The 7550-nt window shown below is 41.7% G+C and overlaps 1 long non-coding RNA gene across 1 annotated transcript in view; it reads right to left on the bottom strand.

The window, feature by feature from the left end:
- Nucleotides 1-3523: 3523 nt before the first annotated feature.
- The window catches only part of LOC102376779, a 4448-nt gene continuing 421 nt past the window's right edge, over nucleotides 3524-7550 (bottom strand). Inside the window, exons 2-3 of the long non-coding RNA XR_323524.3 lie at nucleotides 5514-5563; nucleotides 3524-3544 (exon numbers count right to left, since the gene is read on the bottom strand). This is a non-coding gene — a long non-coding RNA (uncharacterized LOC102376779). The remainder of the gene's footprint in view (nucleotides 3545-5513; nucleotides 5564-7550) is intronic.

The raw sequence follows: 7550 nt of genomic DNA on the forward strand, positions 1-7550 counted from the left end.
GAGCCAAGGCCTAAGTCGAACTGGGTGAATAACAAATTACACTTGTCTCTAAATGTTACTAGAAATTCAACATTTCCTGAAATGTATTTAACAAATCATTTCTGTGGATAATTCTTTATCTGTATATTGTTCACCAGAAGGTTTTGCATTATATTTTACATCTAAAATGCAAGCTATTAATTAGACACATTTTTAAGGTTACATGGCATGTTTAGGCTCCTCGATGGTTGAGTCCAGTGCATGGGAAAAAGTTGCTTGTGTACTTGATCTAGTTTGCATGTTAAGTAGTATTTTCAATTTTAACTGCTACTCTTATCACTAAATTTACTCCAGGGAATTTTTGCAGTGAATATACACAAAAGGGATGTTGGATAATTTTGTAACAAAGTTTCTCCCTCCTCCCCCATAGTATTCTGCCAGTTTTAATTATCTGTTACACAGAAGTAAAAAACAAGAGATTCTCCATAAAGGGCTGTTTAAACAATTGCTGATTAAATCAAGCTGTTATCCCACCCCCAGCACTTACATGGTATAAATATGAAAGAATTCCATTTATGTCATCTAAACTACATGCATGTAACCAAGAAGCAAATCAGGTCTACTGCTCATTTAAACCATCTTATGATGCCACGATCAACTTTTTTTGTTTTGTTAGAAATACGTTACAAGGAACTTTAGCAAAAGATTCCCTCACAACTAGAGCCCCATTTGAAACATTAAAAACCTATTCAAATGTTACAATGACTTTTAATAAAAAAAAATAAATAAAAAAATGAAAAAGGTTAAAATGTTTGCAAAAGATCCAGATCATGACATAACTTTCCCACTGATACACACAGACATCTATAGTAGATACTAGTCCAAGAGGAATCTATATTTTTTCTAATCAGGCTCTCCATGGCAGACAGCAAACATTCCAAAAAAGAGCTTGGTGAGGGCCATAACTGAGAATTTTCAAGTAATATGAGAGCCTAAGCTGTTTGAGAGAAACATCATTGCTGTTAAAATTTGAGTTTTGCTTTTATTTTGTCAGCGTGTCATAATTGCATGCTGTGTCTTAACGTGAATCAGGCACATTCAAATTTCTGGCATGATCTGAAGTTCGCCCAGAAGGTCTATTCTAAGCTCCCTGTGTAATGAAATAAGAGCTGTGCATATGTCAGCATACTAAAGGTTCTGCATGCTGTGAAACCCAGTTAAGGAAGTTTCTCACAGGCTCTCCATGTTTTTATATGCAGAGTTCCAGAAACTCTGCAATGGTACAACAGTTTGATTAGAATCATAGCTTTGATTTCAGCTGACACAAATAACAGAGGCTTTAGTAGCACTTAACATTCTTTAAGCACATGGAGCCAATTACTGTTCATTTTAAATTATTTATATTATGCTAGTACTTGAGATCCCCTAAGTGGAGATCAGGAGATACACAGAAAGAGAGCACTTACTGGAATTTAAGATACAGTTAAACAGTGAAAGAAAAGATACTTAAAACAATACTTTATGAATAGATTATAAATAATTGGGTAGAGGAAGTTATTTTATAGGTCGGTATGATTAGTCATTAGGATCATCTTCCACATGCCTGAACCAAAGGGGAAGCAAAGTCCATTACAATTTCACTTTGACATTTCCAATTGATGAAAAGCCATTTATCAAGAAAAAAATATTTTTTCCTGAAAGCAGTTCTCTCATCCAGCCCCTGTCCAATGATCTCAGAGAGTGAGAGAAAGACATACAAAAAACTAGAACTCTTGGTTCCAAAATTATACCTTTTATTAGACCAACTGGAAAATGGCAAGAAAATTGTCCTTTTCTGCAAGCTTTCGGGATCAAAGTCCCTTCATCAGGCTCTGGGAAAAGTGTAGATGATACAAGATGGTAAAAAGTCCCCATAGGTAGGAAATAAACTTCATTTTTGCATAGAGGGAGCTGAAGACGGAAGGCTGTCCCTCTGGGTCCAGGAGAGTGTGTGAGCAGTGTTGATCTTTGATGTGTTGATCAGGTAGAATTCCTTTCCTGGAGGTGTCAGATGGCAAGCAGGGAAGCAAAAAAAACCCCTTCCTTGTTGTTCTGCAATGAAGTTTAAAAATCCAAAATAGATGGAATGAATTCTTGATTCAGAAAACTTTCAGTTTCAAATAATGAAAGTTCTCGTGAATTTTCTAACATGCTATATAGCTCAGGGATGCCAAAGATGCAGCCTGTGGGCTAAATACAGCCCATGGAGCTGCCTGTGGGTCTCAGAGCTGACCCCCACACTGCCTGCAGTGTGTGCTGCATTGGCCCCACAAGCCACTCACGGTGCCCACACAGGGCCAGACCAGGATGCACACTGCTTGTGGTGCCTGCATTGAGCTTGTCTGTGGGTCTGATCCAGCCCTACACCGTTTATCTAGCTCTTGGGGCCTTGTGAGTTTGATACCCCTGCTATAGTTTGATACTTCAGTCATGCATACTAATCTTTTTTCTATTTACTACTTTTGCTCCAGGAGGATTTAGTGCTTGTGAAAAGCTCTGGAATAACAGCACTGGAAATCAGAAGTCCTTTATATACCCACTGGACTAGAAGAGATTGTGTAGAAAAATCCTCCTCATATTTATTTCCCTGTCTATTTATTGCAAACCAACTCTAGTGGAAGAGGTTACTATGATTCAGTGTTCATTTATTCTTACTGAACCTGGCCTCAAAGATTCATAGATTGTAAGGTGGAAGGGACCTTGGAAGATCATTAAGTCCAGCTCCCTGCACCAAGCAGGAAAGATCACTGGGGTGAGGTGACCCCAGCAAGGTGACTGTCTAGTCTCCTCTTGAAGATTTCCAAGGGAGGTGATTGCACCACCCCTAGAGGGAGCTTATTCCACAGTCTGGACACGCTGATTGTAAAGAAGTTTTTCCTAATGTTCAGCCTGAATCAGTCTTCCAGGAGTTTGTGGCCATTACTCCTAGTTTTCCCCTTGGATGCCCTGGTGAACAGTTGCTCACCAAGGCCTTGATGTACTCCCCTAGTGAAGTGGTACGCTGCTACCAGGTCCCTTCTCAGCCTTCTTTTCCTCAGGCTGAAGAGTCCCAGATCCCTCAGCCTTTCCTCGTATGGCTTGCTTTTTAAGACTCTGATCATATGGGTGGCTCTTCTTTGGACTCCCTCAAGCTTGTCCACATCCTTGTTAAAGTGTGGTGCCCCAGAACTGGACACAGTACTCCAGCTGTGGTCTCACCAGTGCTGAATAAAGCAGAAGAATCACCTCCTTGGTTTTGCTGGAGATGCACCAATTGATGCATGCCAGAGTAGTATTTGCCCTACTGGCTACAGCATCACATTGCCAGCTCATATTCATACTGTAGTCTATTATTACCCCCAGGTCCCTTTCATTCATGGTGCTCGTCAGTTGGGTGCCACCAAGCCTGTAGATGTATTGGGGGTTGTTCGTCCTGAGGTGGAGCACTTTACATTTCTCGATGTTGAACTTCATCAGATTCAGCAGATAAAAATTCAAGGCTGTCTACCAAGATGACAGTTTTAGAGCTGTAGTCATTTCTCCACCTCTGAATAGACAGAAACCAACTAATTGTACCCAGGACAAACAACTAAAGATGTTAACATTTTGGGGTTCAAAGCATTGACTCTTTGAGAACTTTCTATTTTACCCCTGGATACATCCAAGTAGTAAAGAAATGTTTAATTTAAGAATTACTGAGAGAGAACCCAAGAGTCATAGCAATAGCCATATTAGTCTGAAATGAGGCAGAAGGCAGGGTGGAGAAACACCTTATAGACCAGGGGTGGGCAATTATTTTGGGCAGAGGGCTGCTTACTGAGTTTTGGCAAGTTGTTGAGGGCCACATGGGTAGCCCCACTCCTTGACAGATGCCCTGCCCCTTGGTCACCATCTTGGGACAGGAAATCCCGCCCCGTAGCCCCTGACTTTTGACACCAGAAGTCCCTCCCTTTGCCCCCTGAAATACTCCTTTCAGCAAGGCGTTTTGCCATCTCAGAACCAGAAAAATACCAAATTTTAATCTAAAAATTGAACATCTACAACATTCATTAATTTGATTTCAAAAAATATTTTTGTCCTGATTTACATCGTGTATATAGAGGTGAGCACACAATAGCTTAAAAGAAAACCTTACTCTTGTATATTGTGGGGGGGGCATCTGGGTATGTGGGGACTGGGGGTGGGTGAGTGAGTGCGTGCGTGCAGGGGTGGACAGTTTTGGGAGGTGAGATTAGGGAGTGTGTGCGGGGAACTGGGTGTTGGGGTCTGCATGTATGGCAGTTGGTGGGGTGGTTCATGTATATGGTGGGGTGTGCATGTGGGACTTGCCCCATGAACACACACTCTCCTTTTCCCTCACTGTACACAGTGCCTCCCTCACTGGGCGCGCGCGCGCGCACACACACACACACACACACACACACACAGTGCCTCCCTCGCTGCACACACACACAGTGCCTGCCTCCCTCACTGCGCGCACGCACACACGCTGCGCCTCCCTCACTGCGCGCGCGTGCATGCACGCACACACACACACACACACGCTGCACCTCCCTCACTGCACGCATGAACCCACACACACACACACACGCAGCGGCACCCTCACTGCCCTCCCTCACTGCACGCATGCACACACACACACACACACACGCTGCGCCTCCCTCACTGCTCACACACACACACACACACACACACACACACACACAGAGTGCCTCCCTCACTGTGCACGCACACAAACACACTGCGCCTCCCTTATTGCTCTCTCCATCTCTCTCCCCTCTTCCCTCATTGCACCCCCCCCCCCAGCTTCATGCTACCATGGTCCAACGATGGAGCCAGGGGCCACGTGGTGCTGGAACTGCCAACGGGTGTGCAGGGAAGTAGTGAAAGCGGCAGCAGGCAGAGGCTTCTGGTTGGGGCAGGAGGGGGCTAGGGGTAGTGCAGGGTGAGTCCAGCCTTGCTCCTGGGTCCTGCCAGCTTCCCCTGGGTCCTACTGCCCCTGGCTCCTGTCATCTTTGACAGGCAGCCAGGATCAGATAAATATTAAATTTTCTAAATTTTTTAGAGGCCCCGCAGGCCGGATAGTATGGCCTGTCAGGCCTCATTCAGCCCATGTGCCACATTTTGCCTGCCCCTGTTATAGACTCACTAAATCAAAGATGCCTAAGCTCACTTCATGTTTTTTATTCTTCACAGTGTCTTAAGAAATGCTTCTATCTTGAGGTCTGTTCCAATTAAAAAAATATTGGGTCTATCGTAAGGAGGAAAATGTATTCTTTCTGCTAGGAAGTATATTATTTCTGTTGTTACAAATCTGGCTGAATGGCAATTTCAAAAGGTGTGCATCTGTGTATGCGTTTTCAGCCAAATGGCTGAACCCACAATCACAGTACAGAAAAAAAGAATGACAATAACTCTGATGAACATTTCAACAGGCCTAGCTGTTGCTGTGCTCTCCTTGTGTGTAGCTAATGGACAGATCCTCTGCTAAAGTAAACTGTTATAGCTTCACTGACCTTGACTGAAGACCTGCCTAGTAGAAGATCCTTTTGTTTATTCGTCTAAACTGTAAAAGGAAAGAAGGAAACCTTAGCACAGACATCATACAAGTGGCACCAGACAAGAAAAAAAAACCACTTTGGTAGTGATAATATTGTATAATAAAATAAATGTCATAAGTAACATGGGCCTAAAGCCTACAAAAAATTACAGAAGGCAATAAATGTGATGTCAAATTCATTAATTCCATTTCCAAATGTATTTAAAGAACTACTACAATCATCCCAAACATTGGCCAACATCTTATGATGTTTAAAGGAAAGCTTTAAAGTAAAAAATAAAACTAGCTGAATGAAGCTGATTTGGTAGTCCTTGTCTAAAATCTTTAAAACCCAGGTTTAATATTACCATTTACCTAGAAGAAATTTCTGGATGGAAAGAACCAGTCAAAAAAAATTGAAAAATTGATTCGCCATTCAGATTTCAATATTTTGCTCAATATTATTTAGTTCTAATTCCCCAGTGAGGAAAGTTACAAGCTGTGCTCTAGGACAAATAGTCAGGGGGATCCCTCTCTCAAACATATTTGTGCTTTTTACATTAAAATGGTATTTGAGAGTCAGAAGAAACCTGCTAAATCTGTTCATCTGGATACAATTAAATGCTCTTTTTTTTTTGTTTGTTTAGTCTGGAGCAAGCAAAAATACACAGCTCCTAACAGTCTGTTTCTTTTCATTTCAGTTTTGTATGCATTTGGGACCTGTCAAGATCACCAAATGGGGCCAGCCCTATGCAGTACAAACTGAATGGATTATTTCACGTTAAACAGCACTGCATATTGTTACTTACTAACATATAGTGTGTTTAAATATCATGAGGGACAGATAGATCATTTTGACCTTACTTAAGTGAGCAATGCTAATTTCTCTACATGAGTAGAACTGTTCATGGCTTAGCTTTGGTCCAGAGTAAACAGGATAGATTTAGTGGTGCTCTGTCAAGTAAGGCCTGATCCAAAGCCCATTTAATTGGATCATAGTCATCAAATAACCACCTGACTTTTCCTTGCACAGAAGCTTTCTGCCCAACAGTTTCATAGATGATAATATTTAGCATGTTACCTCTTGGGGAAAAAAATAGTTCACAACTATAAAACTTTACAACTCTGCATGAGGTAGTTAAACATTATCATAACCATTTTCAGAGATGAAATTAAAGTAGGGATTAAATGACAAGCACAGCCCACAGGGGAAGTTAGTGTCAAATCTAACCTAAAGATTTGGAAAAGCACCTCATTCCAAGCCAAGCACTCAAACTAATGGACCAGACTTCTTCAATACTGTTAAATATCCCTCATTTCTCACTGCCACCTCTGACTCTCCAAAACTAATGAAAAATAGTACTAGTAAGAAAAGAGTGTAGAAGGGATATTAAGTTGATTTTACAGAACTCTTTCATGTATGCTTCCCAGCTTACTCCAGACAACTTGAGCTTTGTTGTCAGTTACCAAACAATATAAGAGTCTGCACAACCCTCCTCTCCTCCATGAGCAACACAAAAGGGATTTCATTCAGAGTCATCATTCAGCAGTGGGGCATATGCCCATCTGGAAAGCTTGTACAGTTAGTCTGAGAAAAGGGCAGAGAAAAGAATTGAATTATACTAGGTGGATACATAGGCAAAATTGAAGAACATTGTTTCCAACAAGCACAGTGCAGAAGCTAAGCTCACCCCCAGAAATTTGTGCAGCCCCTACTTAGTAGTAGATAACCCTCACTGACCTTTCCAGCATTTGAATGGTGATAGCTTTACTGACATGAACTGGTTACAGGACAATTTTTTCCAACGTGTGTTATGCAAAACAAACTCTCAGTGGACACAGTCTCCAAGTCTCTCATTAGATTACTGTGGCAGAAATGTTTACCAAAACCAGTTGCAAGAAAATATCACATTGTTTTTGTTCAAACTCTGCCACATCCCTCTCAATATTTCTGAACAAAATCTTATCTTGTTTTAAACTAAAGTCTATTGGTGGGGGGGGGGGGGGAGGGAAA

Source organism: Alligator sinensis, unplaced genomic scaffold (assembly GCF_000455745.1).
Source record: "Alligator sinensis unplaced genomic scaffold, ASM45574v1 scaffold123_1, whole genome shotgun sequence".
NCBI lineage: Eukaryota > Metazoa > Chordata > Crocodylia > Alligatoridae > Alligator > Alligator sinensis.